We start from the raw sequence: 23,995 nt of genomic DNA, 5'->3' as shown, positions 1-23,995 counted from the left end.
ATTGCAGTCGGCGCAGCGTTAAAACAACGCATGCGGAGGCATCCGCTTGGCCTGCGTACCCAATATTAAAGATAGGGTATGCAGGACGCATGCAGACATAGGCGGAACTGAATGAAGAGTTGTGGCAGTGAGCGGGGCTTAGGCTACTTTCACACTAGTCAGTCGGTACGGGCCGTCGCAAACCGTCGGCCCGACGGACAGTGTTTTATGTAGAACAACGTGGGCAGCGGAGGCAGTTTTACAACACATCCGTGGCCCATTGTGAGTTCCGGGGAGGAGGGGGCGGAGTTTCAGCCACGCATGCGCGGTCGAAAATGGTGGACTCGACGCACAAAAAAAAGTTACATGGAACTTTTTTTGTGCCGACGGTCCGCCAAAACACGACGCATCTGTCGCATGACGGATGCGACGTGTGGCAATCCGTCCCAATGTGTTGCTAATGAAAGTCTATGGAGAAAAAACGCATCATGCAGGCAACTTTGCAGGATGCGTTTTTTCTCCAAAACGACGCATTGAGATGTACAGCAAGCGACGTTAGTGTGAAAGTAGCCTTAACGGAGGAGGAAGGCTGCCGTCCGCAGCCCTGCCGAACGCTGGTGTGAAACCAGCCTAAGGGTACGTTCACACAGGACTTTTTTGCTGCTTTTTTTGCTGCTTTTTTTATGCTAATTTAGGTGCGTTATTTTGGTGCGTATTTTGGGTACGTTCACACAGGACTTTTTTGCTGCAGATTTTTGCTGCAGTTTTTATGCCAATTTTCAGCTGCTAGGACACCTCACAATGGCTCTTCACACCTTACTACCAGGAACTCCCTCACAATAGATCACAATCAGGACACCTCACAATGGCTCTTCACACCTCACTAACCACACCCCTAAGCTCTTGGCTGTGAGATCCCTTCCTGCTGGCCATGATTTTCTGCACAAAAAACGCAGCAAATAATGCTACATGCGTTTTTGCAGCGTTTTTTTCATCACCCATTCAAGTCAATGGGTGAAAAAACGCTGCAAAAACGCAGCAAAAACGCTGAAAGAAGTGACATGCCCTATGTCCAAAAAAAGCATCAAAGCAGAAAATACTGATCAAACAAAAAACCAACGTGTGTGCATGAGATTTCTGAAATCTCATAGGCTTTACTGGTACTGTAAAAAGCAGCTGAAAATTAGCATAAAAAAAAGCAGCAAAAAAGTCCTGTGTGAACGTACCCCTAAGGCTGTTATTATAGCACCTTACATGTGTTACACAGATACATCATGGGCTTGTCCTGCCCTGCGCATGAAATGAAAGGCTAAAATACAATGTGGAGACTTAATCAGAGCAATGTTTTATTTACATTCAGAACTGGTTTAAGAGGAACAAATGACCATTTCCCACAGAAATCTCAGACTTTTACTTATAGATATACTGGATAAATATAATTTTACCATTAGATATAGAAACATTTCCAATTTTATAAAACTGCATTTTTTTGCAGTGAATAACTTTATGCCTTTGCTTGTTTCATTTTATGCATTTCTAAAGTATTGTAAAACTGTAGTATGCTGTTGGTGCATGCGGGCTGGACTGTCGGTTTGGTATGTGGCTCTGTTCCCCCCAGGCCTGCCTCCGATGTCTGAGGTTTTGGTGTCCCAGACCAGAGATCATAATACCGGCCTTGAATTGTGAAGGACACGGCAGCCGACCCTGAGAAACATCCAAGGTGGGAACGCCCCATCATGTCGAAGAGAGTCTGCTAGATCCAGGCCTAGCAGACCAGTGCTGGTGGGTTCATGGATGCCAGGAGGGGGTTGGCCTAAAGGAAGGTCTCGTCTTTTCCTGGCGGGTCGGAGAGTTGTCCCGTCGGTTTTTTGGATAGAACATTTCCAAAACAACCAAAATTGAACAGCAGATCTCTTGGGAGGCAGACTTTAGTCCTCTGTTGCAGAAGCGAAGTACTCTTAAACTGATAGGTGCAGAGTAGGACACACTAGAAAGTTGACGTGCATGATTGTTCAGGGCACTGGCGGTGTGGACCGGCCACCAGAGAAGGCCTTGACCGAAGCCTGGATATTTTAAGAGCAGGGTCACAGGAGCCTCTGGAAAACATGGAGGCTGCATGAATAGGAAGGTTTCCCCAGGAGACGTCCATATTGCTCAGGGGCAAACTAGGACATACTTGTCCTGTCCTTTCCATTTTTTTTTTTTTTTTTTTTTAGTAGCCTCCTCACTGCCTGGTAGGATATATGTGTCCTGAAGATCACACATCATTCTTCACAGACCGATGATGAAGATGGGCATGGAATAACCTGGACGCAGACCTTTCGGCGGCTGGCACATAACGGATTAGTCTTTCCTCCCTACTCTATCTGGCTCTGGGGGGGCCAGAGGGTAGGGGGATTCGTGGCATGGACCGTCCTCTGGGGAACCACAAACACTCTTGATGTGTTAGGGCCTTGCCTCGTAGACCACAGATGATACGGTAGTGACAATTCTAGGTGGGAGATTAGAGTGACAATTCCACTGTCGCCCTCAAAAGCCGTATCTGAAAAAAAAAAAAAAGAAAAATCGTTAATAAAAAACCCCCCCCAAAACCCAAGTCAGAACTGGGCTGGGTGGTCCAGACCCATGTCTGCCTCCTACTGACATTAAGCTAAAAAGGATTAGCTTCGTGCCAGTTGGTGGTGTGGCCTACTCTACAGGGAAATACCTAAATTTTTTTTTTGCATAGCATAAGCAGCATACACTCATATTTTTTTTGTGTACCCCAATGAAGCATTAGCCCCCCCCCCCACATCAACCAGATGGCCACACAGCATAACCTCGCTCCCCCAGTCAGAAACCTCCACCTCACATTAACCAGCGGGCCACACAGCATAACCTCGCTCCCCCAGTCAGAAACATCCACCTCATATTAAACAGCGGACCCCACAGGATAAATCCAAAGCCCACCAGACATTCCCTCCCCTCAAGCGTAAATCCAAATATGACGCCCCCTGCCCCAACCATAAATCCCATCAGACACCCCCTCCAATCGAACGCCACCCAAGCTTAAACTCTCATCGGACGTCCAACCCCCACAAACCCCCACCGGACGCGGAACCCCCCACCCAGCAGAAACCCCCAGATGCAGACCCCCCACCCCGCACAAACCCCCATCACACGTGGACACCCCCCCACCCAGCACAAACCCCCATCGGACGTGGACCCCCCCACCCAGCACACACCCCCTTCGGACGTCCAACCCCCACAAACCCCCATCGGACGTGGACCCCCCCCCCCACCCAGCACACACCCCCTTCGATGTCCACCCCCCACCCAGCTTAAACCCTCTTCAGCCCCCCCCAACCCATAAGCAGGTCGCCCCCCAATAAAAGGGATCCCCCAGTAAGCAGCAGGTCACCCCCCAATAAAAGGGTTCCATCTGTAAGCAGCAGGTCATCCCCAAATCCCACCACGGGATCCCCCCCAATAGCCAGCAGCAGGTCGCCTCCCCACATTCCACGACAAGCAGGTCGCCTCCCCACATTCAACGACAAGCAGGTCGCCTCCCCACATTCAACGACAAGCAGGTCGCCTCCCCACATTCAACAAGCAGGTCGCCTCCCCACATTCAACAAGCAGGTCGCCTCCCCACATTCAACGACAAGCAGGTCGCCTCCCCACATTCAACGACAAGCAGGTCGCCTCCCCACATTCAACGACAAGCAGGTCGCCTCCCCACATTCAACGACAAGCAGGTCGCCTCCCCACATTCAACGACAAGCAGGTCGCCTCCCCACATTCAACGACAAGCAGGTCGCCTCCCCACATTCAACGACAAGCAGGTCGCCTCCCCACATTCAACGACAAGCAGGTCGCCTCCCCACAAGCAGGTCGCCCTCAAATCTCACCACAGGGGTCCCCCAAATAGCCTGCAGCAGGTCACCCCTCACATGCAGGTCGCCTCCCCACATCCCACCACAAGCAGGTCACCCCCACATCCCACCACAGGGGTCCCCCAATAGCTTGCAGCAGGTCTCCCCCCACAACTACCACAAGGGTCCCCCCCAATAGACAGGAGGTCACGCCCTCCCAAAACCCGACCACAAGCATGTCGCCCTCAAACCCCACCACCAGGGTCTCCCCAATAGCCAGCAGCAGGTCGCCCCCACTAAAAGGGGTCCACCCCGTAAACAGCACGTCACCTCCAAACCCCACCACAGGGGTCCCCCTCAATAGCCAGCAGGTCACCCCCAAACCCCACCACAGGGGCCTATCAATAGCCATCAGCAGGTCACCCCTCCACAAGCAGGTCGCCCCCACTAAAAGGGGTCCCGCAACAAGCAGGTCGCCTCCCCAAACCCAACCATAAGCAGGTCACCCTCACTAAAAGGGGTCCCCCGCACGCAGGTCGCCCCCAAATCACACCACAGGGGTCCCACCATAGGGGTCACCCCAATAGCCAGCAGCAGATCTCCCACCCCAAACAAGTCACCCCATAAGCAGGTCACCCCTAAATCCCACCACAGGGGTCCCCCCCAATTGCCAGCAGCAGGTCCCCCCCCCACAAGAAGGTCACCCCCCACTAAAATGGGTCACCCCCAATAGCATGCAGCAGGTCGCCCCCCCACAAGCAGGTCAGGGGTCCCCCAATAGCCTGCAGCCCCCCTCACACAAGCAGGTCAGGGGTCCCCCAATAGCCTGCAGCCCCCCTCACACAAGCAGGTCGCCTACCACAGAAGTCCACCACAACAGCCAGCAGCAGTCCCCCCCCCACAAGATCCCACAATAGCCAGCAGCAGCAGGTCCCCCCAAAAGCCCACCGCAGGGGTCCCCCACAATAGCCAGCAGCAGCGGAGCCCACCAAAACCCCACCACAGGGGTCCCCCACAATAGCCAGCAGCAGCAGGTCCCCCCAAAAGCCCACCGCAGGGGTCCCCCACAATAGCCAGCAGCAGCGGAGCCCACCAAAACCCCACCGCAGGGGTCCCCCACAATAGCCAGCAGCAGCGGAGGCCCCCAAAATCCCACCGCAGGGGTCCCCCACAATAGCCAGCAGCAGCGGAGCCCACCAAAATCCCACCACAGGGGTCCCCCACAATAGCCAGCAGCAGCGGAGCCCACCAAAACCCCACCACAGGGGTCCCCCACAATAGCCAGCAGCAGCAGAGCCCCCCCAAATCCTACCACAGCGGTCCCCCACAATAGCCAGCAGCAGCAGAGCCCCCCAAAATCCTACTGCAGGGGTCCCCCACAATAGCCAGCAGCAGCGGAGCCCACCAAAATCCCACCGCAGGGATCCCCCACAATAGCCAGCAGCAGCAGAGCCCCCCCAAATCCCACCATAGGGGTCCCCCACAATAGCCAGCAGCAGCGGAGCCCCCCAAAATCCCACCACAGGGGTCCCCCACAATAGCCAGCAGCAGCGGAGCCCACCAAAATCCTACCACAGGGGTCCCCCACAATAGCCAGCAGCAGCGGAGCCCCCCAAAATCCTACCACAGGGGTCCCCCACAATAGCCAGCAGCAGCGGAGCCCCCCAAAATCCTACCACAGCGGTCCCCCACAATAGCCAGCAGCAGCGGAGCCCCCCAAAATCCTACCACAGCGGTCCCCCACAATAGCCAGCAGCAGCGGAGCCCCCCAAAATCCTACCACAGGGGTCCCCCACAATAGCCAGCAGCAGCGGAGCCCCCCAAAATCCCACCGCAGGGATCCCCCACAATAGCCAGCAGCAGCAGAGCCCCCCAAAATCCCACCACAGGGGTCCCCCACAATAGCCAGCTGCAGCGGAGCCCCCCAAAATCCCACCACGGGTCACTCCCCACACAGACAAGTAGGTCGACCACCACAGGGCCTCCCCCCAATAGCGAATAGCGATCGGCAAGTAGCATTTTTCACCCTGAAACCACTGACCTCCATGGCGTCCACAAGCTGTCATGCTGCTTTCCTTTGCCGCCTTGGAGAACACGCCCCCTCCCGGTAGGACACGCCCCCGGAAATGACGTCACACCTGGAAGGAGCCCATACACTCTAGCATTTACCTATATGGGGTGTGCGGCTCTGCAGGTGGAGGTAGGTGCTGGAGATTCCCCATTACTGGGCAGGGGCAGGGGGCAGGGGGCAGTAACCCCTTCAGCGCTGAGATTATTTTTGGTACGCTTCCTCTGATATATAAAGATTATTATTATATAGCACCAACATACTCTGCAGCGCTTTACAATTCAGAGGTTCATACAGCAGTCTTAAGTAACATAGTTAAAGATAAACAAAACTAAAATAATAATGACCCGGCTCTTCAGAGCTTACGATCTAACAATGAAGTGGAGGTGATACAAAAGTATCGGGGCTTATTTACAATGATGGTCCAACCATCATGAGGGAATGGGGGTAGATAAAGGCTGCATGAGCTAGTCACCATAGCTACAGACAACCCAACCAGTACAGACAGGAAACATGTTTTACTTACACAGTATAATGTTCCCCCAGTACCGCCATCCCCCCCCACACAGTATAATGTTCCCACAATACCGCCATCCCCCCCCACACAGTATAATGTTCCCACAATACCGCCATCCCCCCACACACAGTATAATGTTCCCCCAGTACCGCCATCCCACCACACATAGTATAATGTTCCCACAGCAGTACTGCCATCCCCCCACACACAGTATAATGTTCCCCCAGTACCGCCATCCCCCCCCACACAGTATAATGTTCCCACAATACCGCCATCCCCCCACACACAGTATAATGTTCCCCCAGTACCGCCATCCCACCACACATAGTATAATGTTCCCACAGCAGTACTGCCATCCCCCCACACACAGTATAATGTTCCCACAGTACCACCTTCCCCCCACACAGTATAATGTTCCCCCAGTACCGCCATCCCCCCCCACACACAGTATAATGTTCCCACAATACCGCCATCCCCCCACACACAGTATAATGTTCCCCCAGTACCGCCATCCCCCCACACATAGTATAATGTTCCCCCAGTACCGCCATCCCCCCACACACAGTATAATGTTCCCACAGTACCACCTTCCCCCCACACAGTATAATGTTCCCCCAGTACCGCCATCCCGCCCACACACAGTATAATGTTCCCCCAGTACCGCCATCCCCCCCACACACAGTATAATGTTCCCACAATACCGCCATCCCCCCACACACAGTATAATGTTCCCACAGTACCACCATCCCCCTCACACACAGTATAATGTTCCCACAGTACCGCCATCCCCCCACACAGTATAATGTTCCCCCAGTACCGCCATCCCCCTCACACACAGTATAATGTTCCCACAGTACCGCCATCCCCCACACACAGTATAATGTTCCCACAGTACCGCCATCCCCCACACAGTATAATGTTCCCACAGTACTAGTGATGAGCAAGTTTACTCGTTGCTCGGGTGATCTCTGAGTATTTGTTATTGCTCGGAGATATAGTTTTCATCGCCTCAGCAGCATGATTTACGACTGCTGGACAGGCTAAATACATGTGGGAATTACCTAACAAACAGGCATTCCTCACATGTATTCAGCGTATCTGGCAGCCGTAAATCATGCAGCTGAGGCGATGAAAACTATATCTCTGAGCAATAACAAATACTCGGAGACCACCCGAGCTCATCACTACACAGTACCGCCATCCCCCCACATACAGTATAATGTTCCCACAGTACCGCCATCCCCCACACACAGTATAATGTTCCCACAGTGCCACCATCCCCCCACATACAGTATAATGTTCCCACAGTACCAACATCCCCACACACAGTATAATGTTCCCACAGTACCACCATCCCCCCCACACAGTATAATGTTCCCCCAGTACCGCCATCCCCCCACACACAGTATAGTGTTCCCATAGTACAGCCACCCCCACACAGTATAATGTTCCCACAGTACCACCATCCCCTACACACATTATAATGTTCCCACAGTACCGCCATCCCCCCACACAGTATAATGTTCCCACAGTACCACCATCCCTCACACACATTATAATGTTCCCACAATACCGCCATCCCCCCACACACAGTATAATGTCCCCACAGTACCTCCATCCCCCCACACACAGTATAATGTTCCCACATTACAACCTGTTTTTAAAGGGAACCTGTCAACAGGATTGTGCATATTAACTTACAGTGTCTGGGTGATGAAATACGTCTTAGACTATGTGCACACGTTGCGGATTAGCCTTAGGAATTTCTGGTGCGGATTCTGCCTCTCCTGGCAGAAAACGCAGCTGCGGATTTGTCGCGTTTTTTGTGCGGATCCGCAGCATTTTTTGTGCGTTTTTGCGGCGTTTTTTTTGCGGATTTGCTGCGTTTTTTACCCCTGCGGATTTCTATAATGGAATGGGTACAAAAATGCTGCAGATCTGCAAAAAAGAAGTGACATTCTACTTCTTTTAATCCGCAGCGTTTCCGCACCGATTTTTCCGCACCGTCTGCACAGCTTTTTTTTTTTCTCATTGATTTATATTGTACTGTAAATCAATTGCGCATCTGCAGTGTTTCTGCACTGCAAAAAACGCTGCGGATCCGCAGAGAATCCACAACGTGTGCACATACCCTTATGGTTATTTCTTAATCTTTATTTTCAGTTTTGTGTTATTGAAATTCTAGTGCCCTAAGGCGGGGTTGGTGTATGTGGTGCTCTGATTAGATATTCATAATGCAGATGTAAGAATCGGGGTGAGCCAGGGAGGCAGACATGGCTGACAGCAATCCCTATATCACTCCCTGGACCCCCTTCTGCATACAGACACGTATTCCATTCTGAGTACATTTGGTGCTGCTCCTCTGCGCCATCTGGACTTGCCCGATACGGGGATGGTTTCTCTACAGACGGTTCAACAAAATAAGACTCACAGTCCGGCTTTAAAGGGAACCTGTCTACCCCAAAATCGAAGGGGAGGTAAGCCCACCGGCATCAGGGGCTTACATATAGCATTCTGTAATGCTGTAGATAAGCCCCCGATGTATCCTGAAAGATGAGAAAAAGAGGTTAGATTATACTCACCCATGGGCAGTCTCGGTTCTGTTCTGGTCCGATGGGCGTCGCGGTCCAGTCCGGGGCCTCCCATTTTCTTACGATGACGTCCTCTTCTTGTCTTCATGCTGCAGGCGTACTTTGTCTGCCCTGTTGAGGGCAGAGCAAAGTACTGCAGTGCGCAGGCGCTGGGAAAGGTCAGAGAGGCCCGGCACCTGCGCACTGCAGTACTTTGCTCTGCCCTCAACAGGTCAGACAAAGTACGCCTGCTGTTGTGAATTCCGTTCTTGGGCTCCCTCCGGTGGTTGTAAATGGCACTTTTGTGAATTCTGCCCTTGGGCTCCCTCCGGTGGTTTTGAGTGGAACTGCTGCTTCTTGGGTTTAGCATTAGCAGCTGCTTCCACTGATCGTCTCTCCTGGTTCTGCTATTTAGCCTGGCTCTAGTCTTCAGCCAGTGCCAGCTGTCAATGTTTCTTGGTTGGATTCAGATCTCTCCTTGGATTTCTCTGGTGGCCTGTCCATTTCAGCAAAAGATAAGTCATTGCTTTTCTTTTGGTTGTCCACTTGCTGTGGACTTAATCGTTCAGCTCATGTTATGTTTTTTCTTGTCCAGCTTGTCAGTATGATATATTCAGCTTAGCTGGAAGCTCTGGGGAAGCAGATTTGCCCCTCCACACCGTGAGTCGGTGTGGAGATTCTTTGTAAACTCTGTGTGGATTTTTAGCTTTTAATACTGACCGCACAGTATCCTTTTCTATCCTGTCTATCTAGTTTAGAATTGGCCTCCTTTGCTAAATCTTGTTTTCATTCTGTGTATGTCATTTCCCTCTCCACTCACAGTCAATATTTGTGGGGGGCTATCTTTCCTTTGGGGTTTTCTCTGAGGCAAGATAGCTTTCTGTTTCCATCTTTAGGGGTAGTTAGTTCTTAGGCTGTGACGAGGTGTCTAGGGAGAGACAGGAACATCCCACGGCTACTTCTAGTGTTGGTGTTAGGATTAGGAACTGCGGTCAGTACAGATACCACCTCCTCAGAGCTCGTCCCATGTTGCTCCTTAACCACCAGGTCATAACAGCCTGCAGCGTGAAGACAAGAAGAGGATGTCATCGTAAGAAGATGCGACCCCCATCGGATCGGACCGCCCACCCAGGTGAGTATAATCTAACCTCTTTTTCTCATCTTTCAGGATACATCGGGGGCTTATCTACAGCATTTCAGAATGCTGTAGATAAGCCCATGATGCCGGTGGGCTTAGCTCACCTTCGATTTTGGGGGTGGCATGTTCCCTTTAACTTTTCAACATTAACTCCTTTACTCAGCACATTATCCAGGGCAATTTTCATCAATACACAGGCATTCTCTTTGGAAAATCCTTTCTCTGTCCCTTGCCTGTTCTCTCCTGCGCTAAGCTTGTCCCTGGGACAGACCAGATCCTGCTACTCTCTAGCCCCTGGATGCTGCTCTGATGGGCTCAATCTTCTTAGACAACATTATGGGGCATGATGTGCCCTGGGATAGCCAGCCCTGTCTGAGCTATGCGGGCGCCCAGGCCCCAACTGACTAAACCAGGAAGAATTCTATACCTTATCCCCACAGTGCCCCTCCTATCTTAACTATTTCCTAACCTAAAGCCTTAGCTGCCACTGTGCTATGGGAGGAATCCTATAATGCCCCCATCTAGTGGCCGACCCAGGACATAACACTTTTCCTAAACATAACATGCACAATGTGAATAACACTAAATACACAGAGTAATACACCTAATGTGTAGCAGTACTCGTATATCCAAATGGCAATACACCCGGTGTGTAGCAGTACCATTGGGTATATATAGAAATATATTTGCAGTCCATAAATAACATACAGTTAAAGGGGTTTGGGGAAAATAAGGGGCAATAAACATTTCACATCCACTACATTTCCCCCTTTTTTTTTTAAAGATGGTTGCCCTCAACCATGGCAACCTTTAAGTATAAAAAACATTTTTTTTTAAACATTATAGAGGACTCAATACAAGTCATGTCCATAATGCCTTTTAAGGGAGACGGTCCACTTCCTTTAAATATGGTACTCCTGTACCAGAAAGCATATTTTCACTAGGGGAAACAACAGGGGGTTTGTCTTCTGGCCCGACAGGACACGGAACAGTCCTTTTAGTATACGGTGCAACGGCACCACAAACACAACTGTTCAGCCTCTTCAACAGCACGCGGCTCGCGTCGCTCCAATAACATCAGGTTCCCCTTGCCTGTCCCGGGTCAGGGGTGACTCTGTGGCCGCAGCAGTCACAGGTTGTTTCGGAGAGGCAGGGGTGGCAGGAACATCACGGGCAGTCGACCGTGCCGAGCTCAAGTCCGCATGTCGCATTATTTCCTCTGAGGTGCATAGGGTCAAGGTGGGAAACAGACCCCCCCCATTGGAGATGCGTGACTGGACGTACGGCTCTCTGGGATGCCTCAGTGTTTATGACGTGCCTCCCCTATAACACCTGGCGAGCTGTCGTACGCCCCAGGACTGCCAACTCCTCTCTCACAGGTCGGTCGGCTGTGGCAGGGGGGAACGATTTAGGTCTGGCTCCGGGAGCGGATGTTGGGAAGAGGGTCTCGCTATCTTGGGGCAGGGGTCGAGGCTCACTCACCGCCTCGAGTCGGCGTCTCCGGTCCACGTCCTCTCCGCATCTGCTGCATCCTTCCGCGGAGGTGGTGCAGACTGATCATTCTGGAGGTAATTCCGGCTCCGGCCTTGCTTCTGGTTCAGGCTACTCTGGAGTTGTCGCTGGTTCCGGTCCCCACTGAGTTAACAACTTTGATTCCGGGCGACGAGGTTCCTCCTCCTGGCACCACAATGCTGGCTCTGCAAGATGTTCTGGCTCCAACGTACGTGAAGAGGACTGCTCCGCTTGTGATGTCTCTGGCCTGTGGGACGGTGTGGACTCCGCTGGCTGCCGACTCTGTGCTGTAGAACTTTCCGGGTGCTGGTAAGTGGAGTGTTCTGCGATTTCTTCCCACTGTCTGGCGTGCCTGGTTCTAGCGACCTCCTGCCGCCACCTCTTTGCAATGCTGCCTAGGCCGCCACAGCTGCACATAAGATCCTCTTCTGGGCCCCACCTGTTCCAAGGTGGGGTCGCTTCCTGTCACTCCTCCCATTCCTTCTCAAGTAGTCTCAGTGGGCGTGGGGCTATTTGTCTTCGGTGCATTCTCCGGAAGCGTCGCTTGAAGGATCTTTGTCCCATTTCAGGGTGGGTACGCCCATGAAGTGTGCAGGCACGGCAGTAACCTCCCATTTTGGTGCCATTCTTCGTCACCCCAGCCGCCATCTTTATCACATCAGAAGTAGTCATTTCCAGTCTTCTTGTCACCTCCAGAGCATCCGTTCCTCCCGGAGTTTCACCTTTAGTCGCATCAATCACAATTCTCTCTTTCTTCTTTGCTGTGCCGGCTTCACCGCCATATGGGGCAGTGAGATCCTGCCGACTACGCCAAGTGTAAGAGTCGGGGTGAGCCAGGGAGGCAGATATGGGCGACAGCAATCCCTGTATCACTCCCTGGACCCCCTCCTGCATACAGACATGTATTCTCTTCTGAGTACCTCGGTGCTGCTCCTCTGCACCATCTGGACTTGCCCTATACACGGATGGTCCGGCTTTAAATTTTCAAAATTAACTCCTTTACTCAGCACATCATCCAGGGCAATTTTCATCAACACACAGGCATTCTCTTCGGACAATCCTTTCTCAGACCCTTGCCTGTTTTCTCCTGCGCTAAGCTTGTCCCCAGGACGGACCGGATCCTGCTGTCCCTTAATGTACTTACTGTCCAGTAATTTTGCTTCTTGTGGGGGTGCTCTCCACCGCTTCGACCCGGCTCTTAGAACCGTCGCCCAGGCAAAGACCTGCCACATTGTGAGTGTCCTGTTCCCGTGCTGCTTAGCCTTCTCCTCATGTCAGCTGTAGACCCACTAATTCTGCACTGTCACTGCTGCTGCTTGTAGCTCCTGCTACTCTCTAACTCCTGGATGCTGCTCTGCTGGGTTCAATCTTCTTAGACAACACTACGGGCCATGATGTGACCTGGGCTAGCCAGCCCTGTCTAAGCTATGCGGGCACCCAGGCCCCAACTGACTAAACCAGGAAGATCTCAATACCTTATCCCCACCGTGCCCCTCCTATCTTAACTATTACCTAACCTAGCCTTAGCTGCCACTGCGCTATGGGAGGAAACCTATAATGGCCCCATTTAGTGGCCGACCCAGGACATAACACTTTCCCTAAAAATAACACGCACAATGTGAATACACAGAGTAATACACCTAATGTGTAGCAGTACTCGTATACCCAAATGGCAATACACCTGGTGTGTAGCAGTACCATTGGGTATATATAGATATAGATTTACAGTCCATAAATAACATAACATACACTTAAAGGGGTTTGGGGAGAAGAAGGGACAATAAACATTTCACATCCCCTACACAGACTGGTCACTGATCCCTCACTGACCTGCCCCCCAGTTTGCATAATGAATATCATCACATGCTGAAGAATGAGACAAAAACCGCTTCTGCAGCAGCCGTGGCACCTGCTCTGCAGCATAAGCGCATGGTTAGTGTGGCAATAATATATTTTCTTGATGTTATCCAGCAAGGGAAAAAAAAAACAATATGTGATGGTATTCCTTATGCAAACTAGGGGGAGGGTCACTGAGGGAGCAGTGACCTGTCAGCATTCTGCATTAAGAATATCTAACCAGAGCACCACGTACCCCAGCCCCACCTTAGGACATGAGCATATCATTAACTAAAAACTAAAAATAAGGATTAAAAAAGAAGAACAAGATGGATTTTATCGACCAAAGTATCATTTTATTCAGTATAACAGCTCCGACCTGACACTGTCTGTAGTTTACTGTGCACAATCCTACTGACAGGATACCTGTAAACTTTTCTCCACAATCCTCATTAGTGCGATCATACAACATACAAGCCTCTGATTGCTCCGGTGATGCCCTGTACTACTGTAGTGCGGTGTATTATCCCTGCCTGTCAGTGTAATACTAATGGCCCCATACACATTAGATAGCTGGCAGCCAAACAATCATGCGGCTGACGGCGCTCTCTCCTGACTCCCCCATACACAGGAACACTTGGTTGCCCGAACCTTCCTATGGTCTGTATGAGAGAGCTGGTGGCAGATTCCTGTGGCAGAGGATTATCCCCAGAGAGAACAAAAGGAACCTCTGTAATTTACCACAACTGATCCATCACTCACCTCTCATCTGTTAGGAGGCCTCCATATACATTACACAGCCAGCTGATCCTGCTCAGAGCAGCGGTTTTCCCTGAGTTTAGTTTAATGTGTACGGGACTAAGAGGTATGTTGTTACTTTCTGCCTCCGGCAGGGCCTAGTAGACTTTCATATGTTACATGCCCGGAGGCCATTTTTAAGCCTCCAGGTACTACAGCAACCCAGCAGCACACCATGATTGAGTAGTGACCGGTGACATTAGGCTGATTGAAGGAGCCACGGAACTCTGACAATCTTCTTAAATGCTATGGTTGTTTTTGGAAGAAGCAAATACCGTATATACTCGAGTATAAGCCGAGATTTTCAGCCCACTTTTTTGGGCTGAAATTGCCCCTCTCGGCTTATACTCGAGTCATACCGGGGGTCGACAGGGGAGGGGGAGCGGGGGCTGTCTAAAAATACTCACCTAGTCCAGGCGCAGTCCCTGCGTCCCCGGCGCCGGCAGCAGCAGCTTCAGCTTCTTCCTGTACTCAGCGGTCACATGGTCCCGCTCATTACAGTAAATGAATATTCGGCTCCACCTCCCATACGGGTGGAGCCGCCTATTCATTACTGTAATCAGCGGGACCATGTGACCGCTGAGTACAGGATGAAGTGCTGCGGCGTCGGGTAAGCAGGGACTGCACAGCGGCAGGACCAGGTGAGTATACGGGGAGGGGAGCGCAGCGCTGGGCGAAACTCACGTTTCCTCGTTCCGGACGCCGCTCTGTCTCCAGCAGTGACGCTGAGGTCAGAGGGCGCGGTGACGTGGTCAGTGCGCGCCCTCTGCTGAACGTCAGTGCTGGAGACAGATCGGCGCCCGGAACGAGGAGAGGTGACTATTGAAAGTGCGGGGGCCTGAGCGACGGAGAGGTGAGTATGTGATTTTTTTTTTTTATCGCAGCAAATGGGGCAAGTGTCTGTATGGAGCATCTATGGGGCCATAACGTTCCTGCAGCACTATATGGGGCCATAACATTCCTGCGGCACTATATGGGGCCATAACATTCCTGCAGCACTATATGGGGCCATAACGTTCCTGCAGCACTATATGGGGCCATAACATTCCTGCAGCACTATATGGGGCCATAACATTCCTGCAGCACTATATGGGGCCATAATGTTTCTGCAGCACTATATGGGGCCATAACGTTTCTGCAGCACTATATGGGGCCATAACGTTTCTGCAGCACTATATGGGGCCATAACGTTTCTGCAGCACTATATGGGGCCATAACGTTTCTGCAGCACTATATAGGGGCATAATGTTTGTGCAGCACTATATGGGGCAAGTGTCTGTATGGGGCCATAAATAACGTTTGTAGGGCACTACGGCATATGGGGCAAGTGTCTGTATGGAGCATCTTATGGGGCCATAACGTTTGTGCAGCACTATAAGGGGCAAATATCTTTATAGAGCATCTTATGGGGCCATAATCAGCATTTGTGCAGCATTATATTGGGCAAATGTGTCTATGGAGCATCTTATGGGGCCTTTATTAACCTTTATGCAGGATTATATGGGGCATATTTTAATATGGAGCATCTTATGGGGCCATAATGAACAGTATGGAGCATTATATGGGGCTCCTGATTCAATATGGATATTCAAAGACACTTAACCTACTGATGTCTCAATTAATTTTACTTTTATTGGTATCTATTATTACTTTTGACATTTACCGGTAGCTGCTGCATTTTCCCCCCTAGGCTTATACTCGAGTCAATAAGTTTTCCCAGTTTTTTGTGGCAAAATTAGGGGGGTCGGCTTATACTCGGGTCGGCTTATACTCGAGTATATACGGTAATTGAACAGCTGGGATTACCGATACAGCCGTGCCCATACCATCCATGTGACAAACATGAATGTTGTTGTGCCGAAAAGAGTTAATTGTTTTTAAAGGAAACCTGTCACCCCCCAGGGTCTATTAAAGGGAACCTGTCACCCCCAAAATGGCTGGTGAGGTAAGCTCACCGTCATCAGGGGCTTATCTACAGCATTCTGTAATGCTGTAGATAAGCCGCCAATGTTACCTGAAAGAGGAGAAAAAGACGTTAGATTATACTCACCCATGGGCGGACCTGGTCCGATGGGTGTCTCAGGTTAGGTACAGCGCCTCCCATCTTCATTCCATGACGTCCTCTTCTGGTCTTCACGCCGCAGCTCTGGTGCAGGTGTACTTTGTCTGCCCTGTTGAGGGCACAGCAAAGTACTGCAGTGCGCTGGTGCCGGAAAGGTCAGAGAGGCCCGGCGCCTGCGCACTGCAGTACTTTGCTCTGCCCTCAACAGGACAGACAAAGTACGCCTGCGCCAGAGCCGCGGCATGAAGACAAGAAGAGGACGTCATGGAATGAAGCTAGGAGGCGCCGGGGCAGACCTGAGACACTCATTTGACCGGACCGCAGTGGGACCGACCTAGATGAGTATATTATAACCTCTTTTTCTCCTCCTTCAGGTAACATCGGGGGCTTATCTACAGCATTACAGAATGCTGTAGATAAGCCCCTGATGACGGTGAGCTTAGCTCATCATCGATTTTGGGGGTGACAGGTTCCCTTTAAAGTAAAAAAGCCACCTTCAGCAGCACTAAGGCTGCATTCTGTGAAGGTGGCTGTTATGTTTCTTATCCCTAGGAACGCAGAAATGCAGACTTTTATAAATTGCCCACCATACCTCTATTGTTTCCCGGAGGTACGTTTTCTCCCCCGGTGTTAACTGCCTCAGAGCCATCAATCATCCCCCTCTTGCATCTGTGCGCCGCCTCCTGTGTTCCTGTTACAAGCCCGACCCCTACGCTTTGACAACATTTCTCGGGCATGCGCCTTGTGCGCTGCCCGGGAACTTACATCAGGCGATGATGTAATACTCTCGCGCTTGTGTGGATCGGAGGCCACAGATCCCGTCCCGCAGTGTGTTATGATGTATTCACACTGCAGGGCTGGGAATCTTGCGCCTGCGCAGTGAGGATCTCTGCACCTGTCCCCATCTTCCTCCTCCACTTTCCTCCCTCGGCTGCGTCTTAGTGAGCAGAGCTCTCCACACGCAGGAGATCACTGGCAGGTCAGCTCATCAACTAAGGTGTGTCAAAGTAAAATTCCCTTGTTCGTTTTATTTTTCAATAAAATTCCAGTAGAGTATATATAATAAAGTCACCTTTTGGCTTCAAAATTCACTATCCCTCTATCTATACCTGTATCTATCCATCTATCTGTCTGTCTATCTATCCAGCTATCTATCTATCTATCTATCTATCTATCTATCTATCTATCTATCTATCTATCTCACAATATATCTATTTATCTATCTAGAGCGCCTGCCAGGGCCTAGAGGTTACTCGGAACTGGGCCGGTACTTAAAGGGATGTGTCACGGAGCAGTGACCTGGTCAGACTTGGACCGGGGCGTCCAAGTAAAAGGGAAGGACTTCAAAGGGGTTTGTTGCATAAAGTTTGTTTGTGACGCCACCTGTAGCATTCGGTCAGGGATGACCGACGCTGCTTAAAGGGGTCAGCTGGGGAGATGTTATGGCAGCTAGGATGGTATGGCTTCCCACAGGTGAATCTGGGACCCCAGGGTTCCCGGTGAAGTAGGGAGAGAAGGTAGATGGTGTAGAAAGAAACAGAGGACACAAGCTGCAGTCTCTTTACTGATGCAAGGCAGACACAGTCCAGGGTACCGGATCACAAGTGCTCGTGTGGTCCGGCCAGCTTGGAAGCGGTTCAGGAATCCCCCTAGCCAGGTGGGGTTGGAAGCCTTCCTCTCTGCGCTGCGTTATAGTCCCTTGCTGCCTTAAGCCTCTCAAAAGGTCCTCACGTTCTCTCTGTCCCCCTTTAGGTAGGACAATACCCGTATGACAGGTAACTCGAGCCTTTTTACAGGGTCTCTCAGATGACTCCGGGCTCTATCTGTTACTGTGCCTTCGGGTGTTAATGGTGGACAGGAGACCTGCAATCTGCTGTCTGCCGGTTTCTGCCGTGGGGCATGAAGTTACCCCCACAACCTCGGTCTTCCAGAATTCTGCGCTTCAGCGTGGAGGAAGCTCAGTCGCAGCTTCCCTCCAGCTCTTCACTCTCCTTTGCTTCTCTTCCTCCTTTGCTGTCTCTACAAACTGTTCTGTTCCTTTCTTTCCTTTCCAGGAGCTGCAGCACCTCACGTGGCTGCACGGCCCCAGCTTTCCTCTCTTCACTCCTCTCTCTGTCTCTCCCTCCGACAAACTCACTAACTCCTCCTCCAAGCCAGAGTATATATAATCTAGGGAAGCTCCCCTGAAACCAGGTTCAGAGCTCCCTCTTCTGGCCTGAAGTCAGAACATGTTGCATGTGTGTGAATACCTGTTAAAGGGATCCTTCCTCACTTCCAAGCATGACATCACTCTCCCCAAGAGGAAAGCAATGCCACTGTAACAACCAGTTACCTGGGGTGTTACATATCTATCTATCTATCTATCTATCTATCTATCTATCTATCTATCTATCTATCTATCTATCTATCTCACAATCTATCTATCTATCTCACAATCTATCTATCTATCTATCTATCTATCTATCTATCTATCCATGAATCTTTCCTTCTATCTTTCTATCTATGTATCTATCTCACCATATCTATCTATCTATTTATCATCTATCATTCTATCTATCTATCTATCTATCTATCTATCTATCTATCTATCTATCTATCTATCTATCATCTACTATATATCTATCTATTGTGATGCAGTGACCCCTGTTACAGCTAGGGGGCCCTGTATGTGCTCCCCAGGACACGCATGGAAGCGTAATGGGGATAGTAAGACAATGTCCGGCATTGTGGTGAATGGTCGGTATGTGTGTCGCAGAGGAAGGAACTCTGCATTGTCAGCCTGAAGCAATGTTGTGTTCTGGGACCTGTAGTCCCACAAGTAGTTGTGTAATTCTTAAGGGAGGCTGGCAAGGCTAGTTATGAGAGATGGGCGGGTCAAACTAGCCACACTCCCACCCAGGGAAGTGGTAACAAGTATGTAATGTGACCAGGGTGTGGGTCACATGGTCTTAGTGAGGGGACCTGAATGGTCCATGTGCAAGGTCCTGGTAGAAACCTCGGTGTTGGGTGTGCTAGCACTGAAAAGCACATGGTGAGATTTTGCTACTGGTTGCCTGGGTATTGGACGGTCCCAGCCAGGGATGGACGTCCTGAATAGTACCCGGACAGGCTACCTGTGTGATCCCGAGTAACCTGAGTGTTGGGAGGTCCTGGGAGTAGGACTGGATCCCTGAACAGCACTAGGTGAGGGCAGGGATCTGCATAGCCAGTTACAGCTACTGTGTGAGGAAGCTACAGTTCTTCGGTGGGTCTGGATCTGACTAGTGTGTGATCCCCGTAAGGCAGTTTCCCCAGGAGAGTGGACTGACAAGGAGTCAGCAGGTGGAGCAGGAGCTCCCGTAAGGTACCTCAATAGACTGTTGGTGCTTATGATGTTCCATGAACTGTGTGGTAACCTGTTGTGAATTCTGCTCTTGGGTTCCCTCCGGTGGTTGTTGGTGGTAGTGCAGTTGCCTCTGGGATGCAATCCTGGGCAGGTGTTTCTGCTGATTGCAGCTCTGACTGGGCTATTTAGGTGTGCAGGATCCATTAGCCCTTGCCAGTTGTCCATTGTTCTTGGAGGTGTTACATCTCTGTCTGGTTCCTCCTGCTCTGCTGCCAATTCAGCTAAGATAAGTTTCTGGTTTTTGTCTCTGCAGCACACCTGCTGTGTGCTTTACAATTCAGTGCAATTCATTGTGTTTTTTGTCCAGCTTAGACTGTGTTTGGATTTTTTCAGTCATGTTGGATTCTCAGGAGATGCAGATATACATTCCATGTCTTTAGTTGTATGTGGTATTTTTGTATTATCTGCTGTGGATATTTTTAGGGTTTTAATACTGACCGCTTAGTACTCTGTCCTATCCTTTTCTATTTAGCTAGAGGTGCCTCTTTTGCTAAATCCTGTTTTCTGCCTGTGTGTGTCTTTACTCTTATATTCACAGTCAATATTTGTGGGGGGCTGCCTATCCTTTGGGGTTCTGCTCTGAGGCAAGATAGAATTCCCATTTCTATCTATAGGGGTATTTAGTCCTCCGGCTGTGTCGAGGTGTCTAGGATGTGTTAGGTACACCCCACGGCTACTTCTAGTTGCGGTGTCCATTTAGGGTTTGCGGTCAGTACAGGTTCCACCTACTCCAGAGAAAGTCTCATGCGGCTCCAAGGTCACCAGATCATAACAGTACAACTGGCCAACAATGAGTTAAATGCATCTCAGAAGAAGGGAAGAAAGGTGTTGACTGAGCCATTTTTTTTTCTGTAGCCTACTTTGTCTTTCCTTCCCTCTTTTTCTCTGGGTGGCTGAGGAGTCTTGTGCTAGCATGGATGTTCAGGGATTAGCTTCGCGTGTAGACCAGCTTGCTGCTAGGGTACAGGGTATTTCTGATTATATTGTTCAGACTCCGGTTTTAGAGCCTAGGATTCCTACTCCTGATTTGTTTTTGGACAGGTCCAAATTTTTGAGTTTTAAAAACAACTGTAAACTGTTTTTTGCTCTGAGACCTCGATCCTCTGGTGATCCCATTCAGCAGGTTAAAATTGTCATCTCCCTGCTGCGTGGTGATCCTCAGGATTGGGCATTTTCCCTGGAATCTGGGAATCCGGCCTTGCTTAATGTAGACGCCTTTTTTCAGGCTTTAGGATTATTATATGATGAACCAAATTCTGTGGATCAAGCGGAGAAGACCTTGTTGGCCCTGTCTCAGGGTCAAGAAGCGGCAGAATTGTATTGTCAGAAATTTAGAAAATGGTCTGTGTTGACTAAATGGAATGATGATGCTTTGGTGGCAATTTTCAGAAAGGGTCTTTCTGAATCCGTTAAAGATGTTATGGTGGGGTTCCCCACGCCTTTCGGTCTGAGTGATTCTATGTCTCTGGCCATTCAGATTGATCGGCGCTTGCGGGAGCGCAGAACGGTGCGCGCTGTGGCGTTGTCCTCGGAGCGGATGCCTGGGCCAATGCAGTGTGATAGTATTCTGTCTAGAACGGAACAACAAGGATTCAGACGTCAGAATAGGTTGTGTTTTTATTGTGGCGATGCTTCTCATGTCATTTCAGTCTGCCCTAAGCGTACTAAGAGGATCGCTAGTTCAGTTACCATCAGTACTGTACAACCTAAATTTCTGTTATCTGTGTCCTTGATCTGCTCATTGTCATCATTTTCTGTCATGGCGTTTGTGGATTCAGGCGCCGCCTTGAACTTAATGGACTTTGAGTTTGCCAGGCGTTGTGGTTTCCCCTTGCAGTCTTTGCAGAACCCTATTCCTTTAAGGGGCATTGATGCTACACCTTTGGCTAAAAATAAACCCTAGTTTTGGACACAGGTGACCATGTGCATGGCGCCAGCCCATCAGGAAGATTGTCGTTTTCTGGTGTTGCATAATTTGCATGATGCTATTGTACTGGGTTTTCCATGGTTGCAGGTACATAATCCTGTGTTGGATTGGAAGTCTATGTCTGCGACTAGTTGGGGTTGTCAGGGGGTTCATAATGATGTTCCTTTGAAGTCAATCTCCTCTTCTTCCTCTTCTGAAATTCCAGAGTTTTTGTCTGATTTTCAGGATGTATTCGATGAGCCCAAGTCCAGTTCTCTTCCACCGCATGGGGACTGTGATTGTGACTTGATTCCAGGCAGTAAGTTTCCTGAAGGCCGACTTTTCAACCTGTCTGTGCCTGAACATACCGCCATGCGGAGTTATGTTAAGGAGTCTTTGGAGAAAGGGCATATTCGGCCATCTTCTTCACCGTTGGGAGCGGGATTTTTTTTTGTTGCTAAGAAGGATGGCTCCTTGAGACCCTGTATTGATTATCGCCTCTTGAATAAGATCACGGTCAAGTTTCAATACCCTTTACCTTTGCTTTCCGATTTGTTTGCTAGGATTAAGGGGGCTAGTTGGTTTACGAAGATTGACTTTCGGGGGGCATATAATCTTGTTCGTATTAAGCAGGGTGATGAATGGAAAACTGCATTTAATACGCCCGAAGGCCATTTTGAATACTTTGTGATGCCATTCAGACTCTCTAATGCTCCATCTGTTTTTCAGTCCTTCATGCACGATATCTTCCGGACTTATCTTGATAAATTCATGATTGTATATTTGGATGACATTTTAATTTTTTCTGATGATTGGGAGTCTCATGTGGAACAGGTCAGGATGGTATTTCAGATCATTCGTGATAATGCTTTGTTTGTGAAGGGGTCTAAGTGTCTCTTTGGAGTGCAGAAGGTTTCTTTTTTAGGCTTCATTTTTTCTCCCTCATCTATATAGATGGATCCGGTTAAGGTTCAGGCCATTCATGATTGGATTCAGCCCACATCCGTGAAGAGCCTTTAGAAATTTTTGGGCTTTGCTAATTTTTATCGCCGTTTCATTGCTAACTTCTCCAGTGTTGTTAAACCCTTGACCGATTTGACGAAGAAAGGCACTGATGTGACGAATTGGTCCTCTGTGGCTGTCTCTGCCTTTCAGGAGCTTAAACACCGATTTTCTTCTGCCCCGGTGTTGCGTCAACCGGATGTTTTCTCTTCCTTTTCAGGTTGAGGTTGACGCTTCTGAGATTGGGGCAGGGGCCGTTTTGTCTCAGAGGAATTCTGTTGGTTCCTTGATGAAACCGTGTGCCTTCTTTTCCCGTAAGTTTTCGCCTGCTGAACGCAATTATGATGTCGGCAATCGGGAGTTGTTGGCTATGAAGTGGGCATTTGAGGAATGGCGACATTGGCTTGAGGGAGCTAAGCACCGTATTGTGGTCTTGACCGATCATAAAAATCTGATTTACCTCGAGTCTGCCAAACGGCTGAATCCTAGACAGGCTCGATGGTCCCTGTTTTTTTCCCGTTTTGATTTCCTGGTCTCGTATCTTCCGGGTTCTAAGAATATTAACCCCTTCACCCCCAAGGGTGGTTTGCACGTTAATGACCGGGCCAATTTTTACAATTCTGACCACTGTCCCTTTATGAGGTTATAACTCTGGAACGCTTCAAAGGATCTTGGCGATTCTGACATTGTTTTCTCGTGACATATTGTACTTCATGATAGTGGTAAAATTTCTTCGATATAACTTGCGTTTATTTGTGAAAAAAATGAATATTTGGCGAAAATTTTGAAAATTTTGCAATTTTCCAACTTTGAATTTTTATGCCCTTAAATCACAGACATATGTCACGCAAAATACTTAATAAGTAACATTTCCCACATGTCTACTTTACATCAGCACAATTTTGGAACCAAAATTTTTTTTTTGTGACGGAGTTATAAGGGTTAAAAATTGACCAGCAATTTCTCATTTTTACAACACCATTTTTTTTTTAGGGAACACATCTCATTTGACGTCATTAACCCTTCAGGTGTTTCACAGGAATTTTTGGAATGTTTAAATAAAAATAAACATTTAACTTTTTTTCACACAAAATTTATTTCAGCTCCAATTTGTTTTATTTTACCAAGGGTAACAGGAGAAAATAGACCCCAAAATTTGTTGTACAATTTGTCCTGAGTACGCTGATACCCTATATGTGGGGGTAAACCAATGTTTGGGCGCATGGCAGAGCTCGGAAGGAAAGGAGCGCCATTTGACTTTTCAATGCAAAATTGACTGGAATTGAGATGGGACGCCATGTTGCATTTGGAGAGCCCCTGATGTGCCTAAACATTGAAACCCCCCACAAGTGACACCATTTTGGAAAG

The 23,995-nt window shown here is 49.5% G+C and overlaps 1 protein-coding gene across 2 annotated transcripts in view; it reads left to right on the top strand.

The window, feature by feature from the left end:
- Nucleotides 1-23,995, top strand: part of LOC143767464 (uncharacterized) — a 74,228-nt gene that overhangs the window by 6,931 nt on the left and 43,302 nt on the right. The window contains exon 1 of one of the 2 annotated variants that reach the window (XM_077255821.1): nt 5,991-6,033. The exons of the other annotated variant lie outside the window; for it this stretch is intronic. The gene's annotated coding sequence lies outside the window, so the exon portion shown is untranslated. Of the gene's footprint in view, nt 1-5,990; nt 6,034-23,995 lie in introns of those variants that run through there. 2 annotated transcript variants of the gene reach the window in all.

Source organism: Ranitomeya variabilis, chromosome 4, assembly GCF_051348905.1.
Source record: "Ranitomeya variabilis isolate aRanVar5 chromosome 4, aRanVar5.hap1, whole genome shotgun sequence".
In the NCBI taxonomy this organism is placed as follows: domain Eukaryota; kingdom Metazoa; phylum Chordata; class Amphibia; order Anura; family Dendrobatidae; genus Ranitomeya; species Ranitomeya variabilis.
The sequence above is the reverse complement of the archived record's forward strand: the minus strand, read 5'-3'. Positions and strand labels throughout refer to the sequence as shown.